Genomic DNA, 16,150 nt, shown 5'->3' on the forward strand with positions numbered 1-16,150 from the left:
TGGTAATATGTGGTAGTAAAAATGTAATCTAGATGCTCTCTAGGTCTCTTAAGTGGGGATGTTATGGCTTCTTTAAGTCATATATAAATAGGCAGCCATCAGATATCAAGTGCCAAGTATCACACAGTTAAACTCCTTTATCTACGTTGAATGCTTAGTAAAGGAATTGGCTAGGTATAAAGGGAACTATAAAACAATCCCATTTAATTGGATCTTTAGGTCATAATATCTAAATGTATTTCGTTCAAACATATGCATGTATATGTTTGGTAATTTTGAACAAAGACAAATACATTGAATTGATTTATGTGTGTTTTCTATACCAGAAACTCTGTCAAGTTACAAGTCTGCTCTAAAAAAACAGATTACAGTCTATTTTGGCCATATTTTTCCAAAAATACTAATTTCATTAGCTGATAGTATAATGATTGGCAAACATTTCCTCTTCGGAAATATCCACTTGGGCTAGTCATTTTTGTAGAGATCTGTGTACATCAGGAGATTATAACCTGGTGGAAACTATTTCTAAATTACTTATGGAGAAAAGATAATCTTCTTGTTGACCAAAATATTTGCTTAATTATGATACAGTCTTGTAAGGACACAAGTGGTGTGGTTATATTGGAGGCCGCTCCCTACCTCATGAAAACTTGCCAGGGAGTAATGATTGGGAACATGGATAGAGCAGGAGGCTCTCAGGGGGCTTATGGACAAGGAAGGCCCTAGGTCCCCACATCCTCCCCCTTGTCACAACTGCCGGCTTGAATCAGAAGTGTCCTCTTATGGATGCATGTGCTCACTGACCTCCCCCCAGAGGCTGCTGCTTGCTTTCTCTCATGAGGGGGTATACTTTAGGAGCCCCACTTTTCCCTACAGCAGGAAAAGAGATACCCCAGTCTCTCCAAGGTGATCGTTGCCCGCCTAGTTAGGGAATCCCATATTGTAGGTCATAACTCCAGCATTGGGTTTTATTATCAGTGTGAGGGAGGGAGGGAGGGGTATAGCTGTTCCTCCAGAACAACACTGTCCAGTAGAAATGTAATATGAGCCACGTATGTAATTTAAAATTTTCTAGGGGCCACATTAAAAAGCTAAAAGTAAACAAGCAAAATTAATTTTAATATATTTTATTTAAATCCAATGCATCAAAAATATTATCATTTCATTATGTAATCCATTATTATTAGTAGTAGTATTTTTGGCTCTGCTACATGGCTGGTGGGATCTTAGTTCCCCGACGGGGAATTGAACCCGGGCCCTTGGCAGTGTGAGAGCACAGAGTCCTAACTACTGGACCGCCAGGGAATTCCCTGTAATCAATTATTAATGGGATATCTTATGCTCTTCTTTTTTTATTAAGTCTTTGGATTCCAGTGTGGCTTTTACACTTACAGCACCTCTCCATTTGTCCTGGCCACACTGCAAGTGCTCAGTGGCCATGGCCACCTGTGGATAATGGCTATTGGATTGGACAGCACAGCTATAGAACAGCAGGTTCTCCCTTAGCAACAAAAGGGGATTCAGTCTTGATTTTAGCTGCCTTCATTAGAGCTCCGTTAGAACCTGGCACGTATAGAAATTGTCACTCAGGGGAAGACAGTGACCCCTGGTCACAGGTAAAATGGCAGACCCAAAGAGCTCTACCTGAATAACAGGGAAAAGGGAAGTCCTGCTCTTGAGACCTGTTTGTGCCAGGAACTTCACACACTCAGTCCTACCTACAGCCCCTGTTGTATAGATGAGGAAAAGAACATGTAGAGAGTTTAGGTTATTTGTCAAGGTCAGATCGCCCCTGTAGAGAACTAAAATTGGATTCGAGTCTAGCTCTAAAGCCCTTGTTCTCCAAGATAAGGATCACTACAGGAAGTCAGGTAAATTGCAGATTCACCTTGGACACTGACTCAGTAGATATGGGTTGTTTCTCAAGAAGCTGCATTTTTATTGTGCATCCCTAGTGATTCTGAAGAGGTGGTTCCCATGCCACACTTTGATAAACAGAGGAGGGAAGGACCTCTTCCTCATGCAGTTAATTAGTGCAGCTAATCCCTTCCTTCACCCCTCTTAGATGGTCCTCGGAGGCAAGATTACTCTAACAGTTATATGCAGCGTCCCTCCAACTCTTTGGCCTATTCTGAAGGGACCACATGCAGGGGACCTTTGGTTTGAAATGAACCAGTTCTGCTCAAGCTTTGCAAGAATTTGATAGAAACCACATTAGAGAAAGAATGTTTCAAGGAAGTCTCTGAATCTACAGATGCTAGTTACAATGACAGAAAAAAAAAAGAAAAGAGAGAGAGAGAAGATTGTCTACTTTAAGAATACAAGTTACATATTTGTGCTGAACTGGTGGTTAAGGATAACAATAGAACAAGGTTTGGTTGTATCTTGCCCTGTAGTTTTGTTTTTTTTTTTTTAAATTTCAAATCTGCGTTTCAGTGTTTCTCTATACAATGTACACAATGTGAACTGCAACATCTTAAATGTTTGGCAGGACATTCATGCTCATGACATCACATGCTGGGAGGACAGGGAGGCCACTGTAGGGCTGGCTTTGGGCAAAGGCAGCATCAGTGCTGCCATTGAGATGTCCCCACAAAAGAGTGTGTGACAGCCAGATGTGCAGCTTAAAGGAGACTAAACCAGAATTGTGGGTGGGACATTGGCACATGCTGCTTATGGCTTGAATAGCAGCTCTTGAGGAATCTATATTTCTTTACCTCACGCAGAATCTCAGAGCTCAGGCTTTGTGGCCCTGGGGCTGGGGGAGGGAGTGGAGATGGAGGGACTTGTCACTGCTCCATGCCGCATTGTTGAAATGAAAAGCATGGAAACCGTAAGCCATTTCTAGAGGATTATAGAAGGTAAGAATTGCTTATGCTTATTTATATCAAAATTACCTTCCAAATGGCAAAGAACACCTACTTGTCACAGTCTGGGGCTTTCTTTAATTAAAATGTTATGTCAAGTTATATTCAACTTTGCTTTTCAAACTGTGATATTCATACCTAGGGGTCTGGTTAAAGTGAAGCTTCTGATTCAGCAGGTCTGGGGTGGGGCCTGGGACTCTGCATATCTAACCAGCTCTCAGGGGATGTTGATGCTTTTGGTCTAGACTCACACCTGGAGTCGTATACACTCATTAAAGAAAATTTGGGCACTGTAGAAAAAGACAAGTCACAAGCTCTTAGAACTTTAGTTGACCTAAAATGGATTTTAAGAGCACCTGTTAAAAGTATTGATTCATTAATTGATTCATTTGTTAATTAATTAAGCAAACATTTGTTGAGCACTTGTTATGTGCCAGCCAAGCATTAGCCACCAGATATGAAAAAGAATCTCAAAGTCAATCCCAGCCCTCAGTTAACTCACAGCCTAGTGGTACAGTCAGGAACATCATGAATCATGATGCCGTTGGCTTCTTATCATTGCCATCTTTAATCTACTTTGGAAATTTACACCCTGACTGAGAGGAGAAAATAAAATGCCAGCAGAAGCACATTAGTGCACAGATTAAAGATAAGAGTTTACAGAATATTTGATATATAAAGGCATATTGACTAGATTTTCTCCCAACTTTGCATCTTTTTTATGGGTGTTGAAAGTCAGCCAATCCCCAAACTCCTTAAACTCTGTTGATTTAATTATGCACAGAAGAGTGAGGAATGGGCAGAGAAGGCCTTCTCCAGGTTTCTGCACCGTGTCCTGCTGAGACCTTCCACAGAGGAGCATGCTGCTTTTTAGGGGTGGAATTTAGTTGAAGGTATCAATCTTTTCTTGTCTGAATGATATAAAAACTTCCTCTCCAGGTGTCAGAGCTCAGCTTTTATTACTGTAGGTGCAACAAGAACAGTGAAGTCAGCTGCCACTGACTTGTTGTAGAAGGCTCAGCCAGGTATAGTGAGCAAAGTGGAAACTTGAAGCAGTGACCCCATGCTGGGGATTGTAGATGATCCAAGGGTGCTGAACTGTTCCCAAGAAAGATATGAAGAATAATATTTCTTTTCTTAGCTGACTAAAAAACAAACAATAAAAATAAAAATCTAGGCATTCACTGAGTGACAAATACAGGCACACACTATTACCAAGTCATTTCATGAAATCCATTCTACACACGGTAAAAGTTTAGCAATTCACCATCTTGATCTATTTGATGGTTCTTCTTCACAAAGCCCTCAGGGACCCTGGCTCCTTCCAACTCACCACTTTGCTAGCCCCAGGGGGTGACTCTTGAACTCATGGTGCAAGATGGCAGCATCTACATTGCAGCTGGAGAAAGGATCAAAGAAAAGGGCCAAAGGCTCATGCCCACCATCTCCTAAGATAGTTCCCTGAAGCTGTTGCAGGAATCTGCTTGCAGTAAGTCACATGGTCACATGTAGCTGCAAGAGAGGCTGGGAAGTATGGTCTTTATAAAGATTGGCTACATAATCTGCAGTGCCCAGGATAAAATGAAAATATGTAGCTCCTTTTACAAAAAGCAGAGAAAAAGTGTGGTTAAAAATACTTAAAACATAAAGCTTTTTCCTTTTTTTTGTGGTCTCTCTCTTGACTTGTCATGGTGGATTTTTTTTGCTATTTACTGTTGTTCTAAGTAAAGAAAAATTAAAATTTTAAATTACAAGCCTGAATTGTACCATTCTTCTTTCTGTTGTGCAACGTTTGTTTTAAATGAAAATAAAAGAGCAGTTCACTTTTACATGGAAACACTAAAATTCCACAATTTCTATTTGGTAGCATGTACACATATTAGTATTTCTTATTGGAATGGTGGAAACATTGCACAAAAGTAACTCATTTTTTATTTTACTTCTTGATATGCACACATCCCGCCAACACGCTCTACCTTCAGCTTACTGATGAGTAAGGAAGGATTGAAATGAATAGGACCTATAAGTTGCCCTATCTTTCCCTTTCCTTCTATGTCATCATTTTCAGTGTAAAGTGGTTGGTGAATACAGAGAATTAATACAAAGATAATGTTCCTTGGTCATTCATGTTTCTTAGAATTCCATTGTCTTCTTTCTCTATTTGAAGAAAATTGTTGTTTGAATGGTAAGTGTGGCCTCTGGGGACTCTCCATGTACCTGTTTACCTAGTATTAGTCTATTCAGGCTGCTATAACAAAATACCACAGACCGGAAGCTTATAAACAACAGAAATTTATTTCTCACAGTTCTGGGAAGTCCAAGATCAAGACACCAGCATGGTCCCCTAATGAGGACCCTCTTCCTGCTTCATAGCTGGCACCCTCTCCCTGTGTCCTCACATGGTAGAAGGGGTGAGGGTGCTCTGTGGGGCCTCCTTTATAAAATCACTAATCCCATTCATGAGGGCTCCACTCTCATGACCTAAGTACCTCCCAAAGGCCCCACCTCCCAGTACCATCATTTGTGGGTGTTGGGATTTCAACATATGAATTTTGGGAAGATACAAACATTCAAATCATGACACTCAGTCATAGGCATAACAAACACTTACCTCTGAACTTGCTTTGAGTCCTTCTGAACTCCCATACATCATGGGTCCATCAGAAATCTGTGCTTGTGGGAATCACGAGCACAGATAAGGTGGCAAGAAGTGATGGACACATGCATTGCACTTATTTTCTCAGCTCACATGCATGCTCCATGGTCCCATTAGACTTCACTTACAAAATACAAGTCCCATTAGACTTCACTTACAAAACACAAGTTCAATGATAAAATTATTAAGAATCCGAGATGCCAACAGCAGAGAATTAAGCCAGGGTTTAATGGTCCTTCTGCTTGTGGGGGCTTGTGTGACTATACAGTGGCATGTCTGTGAAGCTGGACCTGGCCTTTATTCTATCTGGCTGTGTGCCTGGTTAATTGTTTAAGTCTGTAAGAAGAAAAGAGTGGATTTTGAGGGAAACCTGTAGCCTATGTCATACCTTCTGACATTCTATGAAGAGGGCATCTGTTTTAGTCAGTTCAGACTGCTATAACAAAATACCATAGACTGGGTGGCTTAAACAGTCAACATTTATTTCTCATCGTTCTGGAGGCTGGGAAGTCCAAGATCAAGGTGTCCGCAGATCTGGTGTCTGGGGAGGACTCTCTTCTTGGTTTGCAGACAGCTGCCTTCTTGTTGTGTCCTCATTTGGTGGGGAGAGAGAGAGGGAGAGAGAGAGGGAGAGGGCTCTAGTCTTTCTTCTTCTTCTTACAAGGACTCAAATTCCATCACAGGGGCTCCCACCCTCATGACCTCATCTAAACTTATTACTTCCTAAAAGGCCCACCTCCAAATATCATCACATTGAGGATTAGGGCTTCAGCATATGAATTTTGGGGAGCACACAAGCATTCAGTCCATTCAGCCATCAATATCATCCCTTTTATTTATGTGAAGAAACTGGGGCTCAGGGATGTGAAGTAATGAGTCTAGGCCACAAGCTAGTAAGTATCAGGGTCAAGATTTGAACCCATCTCTTCCAATGCTAAGGCCAGTTTTCATACTGCTACAGCATACTTGGAATTTATGAAATGAAACTAAATTATGTTTAACAAAATACAGTAGAATAAAAATGTCAGAAGTATGCCTCTTTCTCATAAGTTATTAAAGATAAGCATAAATTTTACTTGAAGTATCGATAGTAACATAGAGTGCACCATACATGTATTAGTTCATTTAATTCTTACAATTTCATGAGTTAATGGCTATCATATACCCATTTTACAGATGATAAAACAGAGGCATGGAGAGGTTAAGTAGATTGCCTAAGGTTCCACAGCCTTGCAAGCCTGACTGTAAAGCCTGAAGTATTGACCACTGCTCTAGCCTTCAAGTGGAATTTATTCCTTAAGAAAGGGGAATGGGACTTCTCTGGCAGCTCAGTGGTTAAGAATCTGCCTGCCACTGCAGGGGACATGGGTTCGAGCCCCGGTCCAGGAAGATCCCACATGCCACAGAGCAACTAAGCCATGCGCCACAACTACTGAAGCCTGCGTGCCTAGAGGCCATGCTCTGCAACAAGAGAAGCCACTGCAATGAGAAGCCCATGCACCGCAATGAAGAGTAGCCCCCGCTCGCCGCAGCTAGAGAAAGCCCGCGTGCAGCAACGAAAACCCAATGCAGCCAAAAACAAATAAAAATAAGTAAATTAAAAAAAAAAAAAAGAAAGGGGAATGAATTACTACAGAAAGCCATTTAATGAAAGGACAGATTCAAAATTAGCTTAAGATTCTTTAACATAAATATTCTCCCAATTGAAAATGTTAGTTTAGGGGCAGGTTTAAATTCTGGACCTGTTAGTCTTCAAAACAAATGTTCTTAGAAATGGATCATTTATCTGTGGTCACCTGGAAAGTAGAGGAAGCTCAAACTTCTCTATAGTATAAGGGCTAGTGAATATTTATATCTCTGAAAGAGGAAATGTAGACTCATATTCTCCGCAAACAGATTTTCAGGAAATAAGGGGAATTAGCTATTGAAGGGAGTATAGTCTCTTGTAGGCTTTGAAGTTCTAATGAATGACAGAGATTATAATCTTTATGTAAAAAGCAAAGTCACAGGGGAGCACCTTTTGCTAGGCATGGGCCACTGCGATCACTACTTTTTAGCAACTCCAGTGCTGGGGGTTGATAAACAGAGTTCAGACTGTGAGTTTTGTTTGCAAACAAATGCCAAGATGAGTCAGTACATGCTGTTTTTAGCAAAGAGATCATTGGGCTGGAAAACCCTAAAAAAATCATTCAATAAGGCCTCCTTAGGAAAACAATGCTGTGTTTTTTGCACAGAGCCTCTTTGAAGTGAACCAATTTTGGCTTAAAATTTGATAATAAAATAAAAAAAGAGCACGGTTGGTCAGGAGGTCTTTCTGAGCTACTTTCAATTCCAAAAGGCCCCTTGAAGGGAAGTAGGGCCTTGATTTTGCTTAAAAAGTATATTTCGCTTCAGGATGGGAAAGAGAGAGCAAGAGTTCTGATTTCTTAGTCACGTACTTTCCTCCCCAGCCCAAGGAGGGTGGGCAGTGCCAAGACCTGGGAGGCTATCAAAGACGCCCTCTGTGTAATAGGATCTGGAATTTATTTCTGATGTCATGGTAAGAACAAAAGAACTTTGCTCTGTGTCAGGCCCGAGTAGCGGCAGTGCTTTTGATGGACAGAGGAGTGGGATTCATGTTCTCCTTGAGGTCCATCTCCAGAGCATGACGTTCTCCCCGAACAAACTTAATTTTCATTTAATAACCCTTTAGAGAGTTATTCTCTCAGAATGCATCTGAACCCTCCTTGAACCCATTTATGCTTGAGTTAGCACTGTCACTTGGAGTTAACAAGTTCCATATGTTTACCACCCATGGTGAAAGTAGTTATTCCTTTTATTTGTTCTCAAATTGTCTCCACTAAGCTGGCTGCTTTTGTCTCAACAAGAGTTCATTTGGTTGCCACTAAGTTTGCTCACCTCCTTTCATAGGTCAATAAGCTGATTTCAGCAACTGAGCAGCTTTTGAGATGCAACTTTGGGGAGGAAGAGTGGGTAAATATTCTGTAGCGATTGATGATCTGGGTACAGCAATAAGTGAAATAGCTTCAAATGCAGACATCTTCTAATCTGTTAAATGGAAGCAAAACTCCACAGAGTTTAAGAAGAGAAAACAAAACATGTTTGAATCATTTTCAAAGCACTATATTGCTATATAATGATAAGTGATAAAAATGCCTCTTATTTCCCTCTGGGCATTTTCTGGAAACAGACTTTCATTATATTCATGAATTCAAATTAGTGTGCTCTGAGGAAAGATATTAGAATGTGTCTTTGTTTGGTCAAGTGAATTTATTTAATGATGAGATCTTGAGAGTTTGTCAGAAAATGCCACTAAACTTCAATATTTAATTTCTCTCTGATACATTTTCTTAGCTGGATATACTGTTTCACGTTCTTATCTTTTACACAGTGCTGTAGTTTACATTCTAATCTTTTACTCAGTGCTATAGTTTAAATTCTAGGACACCAAAATTTTTAGAGAGGATTTCTCTCCTCTTGATTATTACAAAGTAAATAGACCATGGCCTACCTAAAAGTATTTCCCCCCCATTTAATGTCTTTTTCACATTTTATGCACAGGCTCCATGGGCACTTTTTATGTCTCTGCTATTAAATCTTAAAAGAAGATTTGCACTCAGCAAACTTTTATTAACTATCTCTTCTGTCTCTAGATATACCTATGTATGTTTATTTACTTATCTCTACAGATGAACAACTGTATTAATGTATTATGTACTGTACAAAATGCATAAAAATTTGAAAGAATGGGAAAAATGAAACATTTTAATTTTATTTCACATTATTTATTAATTTATTAATGATACAAACTCTTTTTCTTTTTACTAGTAATAATATTTTAATGAGAGCCATGAGTTTGAACCTACTTCATTATTTAATACTGGGATAAAAATATTCAGAAGTCTGATTCTTAGTTCAATTAATTATGCTACTTGGTTTTAATAGCTGTTTTGGCTGAAAAAAGATACTTCCTATGAATACATAGAACCATATAGAAGAAGTATATCATTGACTGTCTTCCTCAATCATTATACGCTCGTGTCAACCTCCTCCACAAATTTTGCAAAGATTTGTATTAAAATTCAGCAGTTCCCCATCTTCCTTGGTGCTTTTCAGTTGTTTTTTCAAACTAATCAGGTAGGTTGCATGTTTTTATTTCTAAAAACTTGTTTGAAAACCCATAGAGACTCTCTGTAAAATTTCTTAATCAGATTTTAAAATTTAAAATTCTCTGTATGTACAGTAGACCTGTTTTTATATTTGTTACATATTATTTTCAGTAAGAAAATCACATACATGTCCAAGCATCTTTTTTCAAAATGATCTCTCCACTGCACTAATTTCCTTCAAAAAGCAATTGCTTTCTCATGCATTGTATAAGAACATAGGTTAACAATGTTTATTTTGTTTTAAATCCTTGTCAGATAGCAAACTTTTGTACTTTTTAGTTTCACTGTTTTTGCTGCAAAGGCTGTTTTATGATTTCTTTGCAGGAGTTTTTTTAGATGACTAGCTCTTTTTGTGAGGTTAGTTTGGTAAAAACAGATAATGCAATCTATAAATCCACTTAAATAGGTATTTGTATTATACAAACTATCATAACTTGAATGAAATAGTGAGGCTGGTGCTGTCTACCCTCCCTAACTGAAAAGGGTCCTCTGGTCTCAGGAGCTCTTGAAGACCCAGATGATCATTAGACCGTCAGAGGAATGGTCTCATGAATATGTGGCTCAATAGATCCATAGTAAGCTCCATAATACAATACAATACAAGTCAAATTATGCATTGTACTTAACACTGAAAATATTATTATAACAATGTTAATATATTTTAATCAACATATTATATTAATACTTTAATATATACTATAATCAATACATTATACTATATATTAATATTATATAATATACTGAATATAAGGCTTAATTTTGTTAATTGTTAGACTAAAAATATTTTAGAAAAATAGTTCTAATATTTTTTTTTCATATTTTTTGGAGGCTTCTGATCTATAGCAGGAGAGAGACATATAAACAAATAATTGTATTCAACATGTAAATGAAAAAATAAAAATGCTATGGGATCATGTGGTCAGGGCGGAGAGGGTAGGGCAGAGGTTAAATTCCAGAAACCCAGAGAGGAGATACATTTGAGAGGAACTTGAAGGATGAATGGGAGATTGCTGAGTGGACAAGGGGATAAAGGACATTCATGAAGATACAGGAAGACAGGAGAGTGTGCCCAGGAAACCCCGAGGAGTCTGCTGTGGTCCGAATATTGGACCTGGGGGAGAGTTAGACATGAGACTGAAGAGATGGACTGGGTTCAGGCAGTGAAGGGTTTCTTTCTGCTGGTAAGTGGGAGCCACTGGAGATTTGAAGTAGAGGAATGACCTCAATGAAGGATGTATTTCATTTATAAATCATGAACAATATGCACATTTTGAAAATAATTACACTTTTGGCAGATGTGGGTGAAATTCTGTTCAATCTAATTTAACAAATAATTATTGACCATATTTTGTGGGACAGGCAGTATCCCCAAGGCAACACAAAGGTATAATGGTGCATATTTTACTTGGTAGAAGGATTAAACTGAATATTTACAACTAAATACACACATATCTGCATTTATCCTTTAGCATTGTGATGTCTCTTTGATACCCTTGACATTCGGAACAAATTAACACTGGTATTTAATACTTAACAATACATATGTGAGCCAAGTATCCAAGCTTATGAACTCCACTTGAGTATGGATTCCTTCTGCTGAAGGAATATAAGCATCCTACATTTACACGTGCCAATGTAGAGAGAGAAATCTGTCTATGGTATGGCTTTGAGATTCTATTATTTGTGTCATTGGTTGGGAAGACATGCCAAGGTGCCTTGTTGGTTTGCCATTTAGGATGTGGCACATACTTGAAAAGGCCCTTATGTCATAAAGAACAAACATTAGTTACATAGTATCTTTGAAAATAAAAGTAAAATACATTTTGAAGAACATTTGCAAAAAACAGAAAATCATAAAGAAGAAAATGCAAAACCACCCCAAGTCAGACTTCTCAGAGGTAACAATGGTTAATACTTTATATAATCTCCTAAATATTTTTTCTATGCATATATAAAATATATGCATTTTCAAAACGAAAGACATTGTATATCATCTTTGCATCTTACTTAAAAAATTTAATGTAATTAGTGAATATTTTCATGTCATAAAACATTCTTTGAAGACATTTTTATATGACTGTGCAGTACTAAGTTCTAAAGTTACACTATAATTTATTTAAACAACTTCCAGTTTGGGACATTAAGTTGATTCCAATTTTTTGGTATTTTTTCCTGTAATTACAGAGGTATTTTTTTGGCATATATCTTTGACCATATCTCTGATTATTTATTTTCGTAGGATCAATTTCTGAAAAGATCTGAAATCTGTCAGAAAGATGAACTGTCGAATATTTAAACAGAGTGATCGAAATTGTTCTCTACTTTGGCAAAATCATAGGGAGGGCCTCTGGATGATGAGAAAATACTTCTATTCATCCATTCCTTCAACGAGTATTCATTGAATGCCTCCTCATCCCAGGCTCTGCACTAGATGCCAAGGTGCAACAGGAAGCAAGAAAGATGTGTTCACTGTGCTCATGGCAGCGATCTGGAAAGTTAGAAATCATGGGTCAACTTCTTGTTTACAGATGAGGAAACAGGGGAAGCAGCTTGCCCAGTTTTACCTAACCGGCTGTGGAGAGCCAGTATTGGAATACAGGTTTCTCTCTTGCAGTTCAAGCCTCTTTGCCCCCCACCAGCCATCTCTCTCCTCAGTGTGATCTTGAGGGCATCAGATCAGGGCTGGTTTATGGTGTCTTCTGTATTTAGATCTAACTCTTGGCAAGGTTGTCAAGTGAACGGGGCCATGTGTGTCTTTGGGCCCCCGGCCTCCCCCTTCTGTGTCATTTCCCCTCCTGGAGGCCCCTAACCCTTTCTCAGGCATCCAGAGACCTCATAATCTTTTCTCATGACTTGTGAAAACATGCTTTCTGGGAAGGAACGGGTATCAGCCACTCATATGTCAATGTGGATGAATTAAGACACTGTGTTTTTCCTTGCAAGGGGTGTTAACTGTGAAGGCATCTGAAGATCTCTTTCTTATTGAGGAATGCCAGACCTTGTTATTAGTGGAGGCATTTGGGGCATCAGGGAGCACACAGGGTCCTCTGCTCGTCCTCAAAGCTCACAGCGCACCTTCCCACACACCATTTCCACCATAGCTGCTTAGCCCAACCTCCTCTTTAAGTACAAGGTCAATGCGGCTGGGCAAGAAAGCTGAGGACATTGTATCCACACCTTGAACTTATTTCCAGCATATTAAAGGGGCTGCTTTGAACACAGAGCTTGGAAACCCATTGCTAGGAAACCCCCTTCCCCTTCCCCACCTGCCCTGTAAGGAGTGTCTCCTCTAGGAAGGAAATTCAATTACAGTCTTCCAGTCACCAGAATTGAATTTGGATGGACTATTTCCTCTTTGGATTCTGTTCCAAATTGTATTCCTGTTGCTGGGTTTGAAGTTAATTAGTGTCACAAATCATCTGTATTTCCCTTCTCTGGAGGAAAGCCTGCCACAGTGCGTATCCTGTCCAGTTAATTGACTTCCAGAGGTCTCATCCCTTCCTGAAGCACTCTAAATGGCTCTGGTGGGTAAGCATCAGGCTTACACATATATGAAATAAAAGCTTGGAGAATTCAAATTTCTAGGTCATAGAAATGCGGGTGTGGGTTTTTTTCCTCTCTGAGCGTCATAGCTTAGAGTTTTTCTTGATTTGATTCAGGCCAATATGAGACTGCAAGGAACTTATCCTCAGGTAGATGCATGTGGGCTAAGGAGAGGAAGGGAACTTGACACAGAAAATACTCTCATTGCCAGTCAGTGAACTAATAATAGTTGAAAATAACATGTGGAAAAGCTGTCAATTTAATGTCTGTCAACTTAATGTTTGGGATATAGGGATTTCTTGAATTTCTAATGGGGTATTTAATTTTTTAAATGGTTTTGAGTTACAGACTAAGGAGAAGATGCCTCTAGAATAACCTTTTAATTTTTTTTCAATTTTTAGAATTATGGTAAAATATACATAACATAAAATTTACTGTACTAGCCATTTTTAGGAGTACAGTTCAGTGGTATTAAGTACATTCATATTGTTGTGCAAATATCAACCCCATCCTCTCCCAAACTCAATCCATTAAACAATAACTTTGCACTCTCCCCTCTCCCAGCCCCTGGCAACCTCCATTCTTCTTACTGTCTCTGTGATTTTGACTACTCTAGGTACCTCATATAAGTGGAGTCATATAGTATTTGTCTTTTTGTGACTGGCTTATTTCACTTAGCATAATGTCCTCCATGTTGCAGCATGTGTCAGAATTGTTTTCCTTTTCAAGGCTGAATAATATTCTACAGTATGTAGAGACCACATTTTCTTTATTCATTCATTCACTGATGGACATTTGGGTTCCCTTCATGTTTTAGCCATGGTGAGTAATGCTGCTATGAACAAATACCTTCGAGAATCTACTTTCATTATTTTTGGATATATGCCTAGAAGTGGAATTGTTGGATCATATGGTAGTTTTATCTTCAATACTTTGGGTAATTGCCAAGTTGTTTTCCACAGCAGCTACATCATTTTACTTTCTCACTAACAGTGCACAAGGGTTCTGTTTTCCCCACATAGTCGCCAGTAGTTGTTATTAAATAACATTTCAACTTTAAGACCCATGTAATGAGGTTGTATTTTGGTATATCAACTCAATTATTATTATTATTATTTTTTTGTGGTACGCGGGCCTCTCACTGTTGTGACCTCTCCCGTTGCGGAGCACAGGCTCCGGACGTGCAGGCTCAGCGGCTATGGTTCACGGGCCCAGCCGCTCCACGGCATGTGGGATCTTCCCGGACTGGGGCACGAACCCGTGTCCCCTGCATTGGCAGGCGGATTCTCAACCACTGCACCACCACGGAAGCCCAACTCAATTATTTTTGATCCTGATAATCCCTAGTTCCAGGTTGCCCTGTGACTCTTCTTGGATACTGTTTGTAAACAGGCAAATGGGCAACCCTCCCACTAGTAAGAGTAAATTACAAGGCTTATTGCCCCCAGGAAGGAGGATAATATGTAGGGGAATCCTTGTCAGATGGAAAAAAGAGTGGAAAGCCAGCCCCTGATGGTCTTGCTGGACGGTGGAGAGAGGAGGAGAAATAGAGATAAGACGGAGAGGGAAAAATACCTGTGCAGGCTTTCCCCTCTCTGTGTTCAGGGGTGTGATAGGAGTGAGAACACCTGAAAACATCAGAAGGGTTATGGTATACCTAGCTGGAAAGGATATAAGCCATGGTGTGCTTATAAATGTTTAACAGCTCTCTGGAAAAACAAAAACTAAACAAAAAAACCAACCCTGATTTTGCAGCATGTGCCAATTTGCACAGTGTAAATACTTCAACTGTGGCAGATTTCAATCTATCAACGTGAGCTCATTGAACATGGAGCTGGGAAGAAATGTGTAATAACATATCATTATATAGTATTTCCCCCATACACATGTAACAGTTGTAAATAACCTCAAGAGCATAGATAATTGTTACATGTAATAAAATAGTTTTGAGTATTTATCACATTTATTTTTAATATAACTAATTGTAAGTTTGTAGAAGTTAAGTGTTAATAATGGTTGTTTCAGAGAGGAAAACATAGGAAGAACATTCTTTGACATAAATCACAGCAAGATCTTTTTTGATCCACCTCCTAGAGTAATGGAAATAAAAACAAAAATAAACAAATGGGGCCTAATGAAACTTAAAAGCTTTTGCACAGCAAATGAAACTACAAACAAGATGTAAAGACAACCTGCAGAATGGGAGAAAATATTTGCAAACGAATCAACGGACAAAGGATTAATCTCCAAAATATATAAACAGCTCATGCAGCTCAATATTAAAAAAGCAAACAACCCAATCCAAAAATGGGCAGAAGATGTAAATAGACATTTCTCCAAAGAAGACATACAGATGGGCAAGAGGCACATGAAAAGCTGCTCAACATCACTAATTATTAGAGAAATGCAAATCAAAACTACAACGAGTTATCACCTCACACCAGTTAGAATGGGCATCATCAGAAAATCTACAAACAACAAATGCTGGAGAAAAGGGAACCCTCTTGCACTGTTGGTGGGAATGTAAATTGATACAGCCACTATGGAGAACAGTATGGAGGTTTCTTAAAAAACCAAAAATAGAATTACCATACGACCCAGCAATCCCACTACTGGGCATATATCCAGAGAAAACCATAATTCAAAAAGACACATGAATCCCAATGTTCATTGTGGCACTATTTACAATAGCCAGGACATGGAAGCAACCTAAATGCCCATCAAAGGGTGAATGGATAGAGAAGATGAGGCACATGTATATATACAATGGACTATTACTCAGCCATATAAAGGAATGAAATTGAGTCATTTGTAGAGATGTGGATGGATCTAGAGACTGTCATACAGAGTGAAGTAAGTCAGAAAGAGAAAAACAAATCTCGTATATTAATGCATATATGTGGAACCTAGAAAAA

This window comes from Kogia breviceps, chromosome 5 (assembly GCF_026419965.1).
Source record: "Kogia breviceps isolate mKogBre1 chromosome 5, mKogBre1 haplotype 1, whole genome shotgun sequence".
NCBI lineage: Eukaryota > Metazoa > Chordata > Mammalia > Artiodactyla > Physeteridae > Kogia > Kogia breviceps.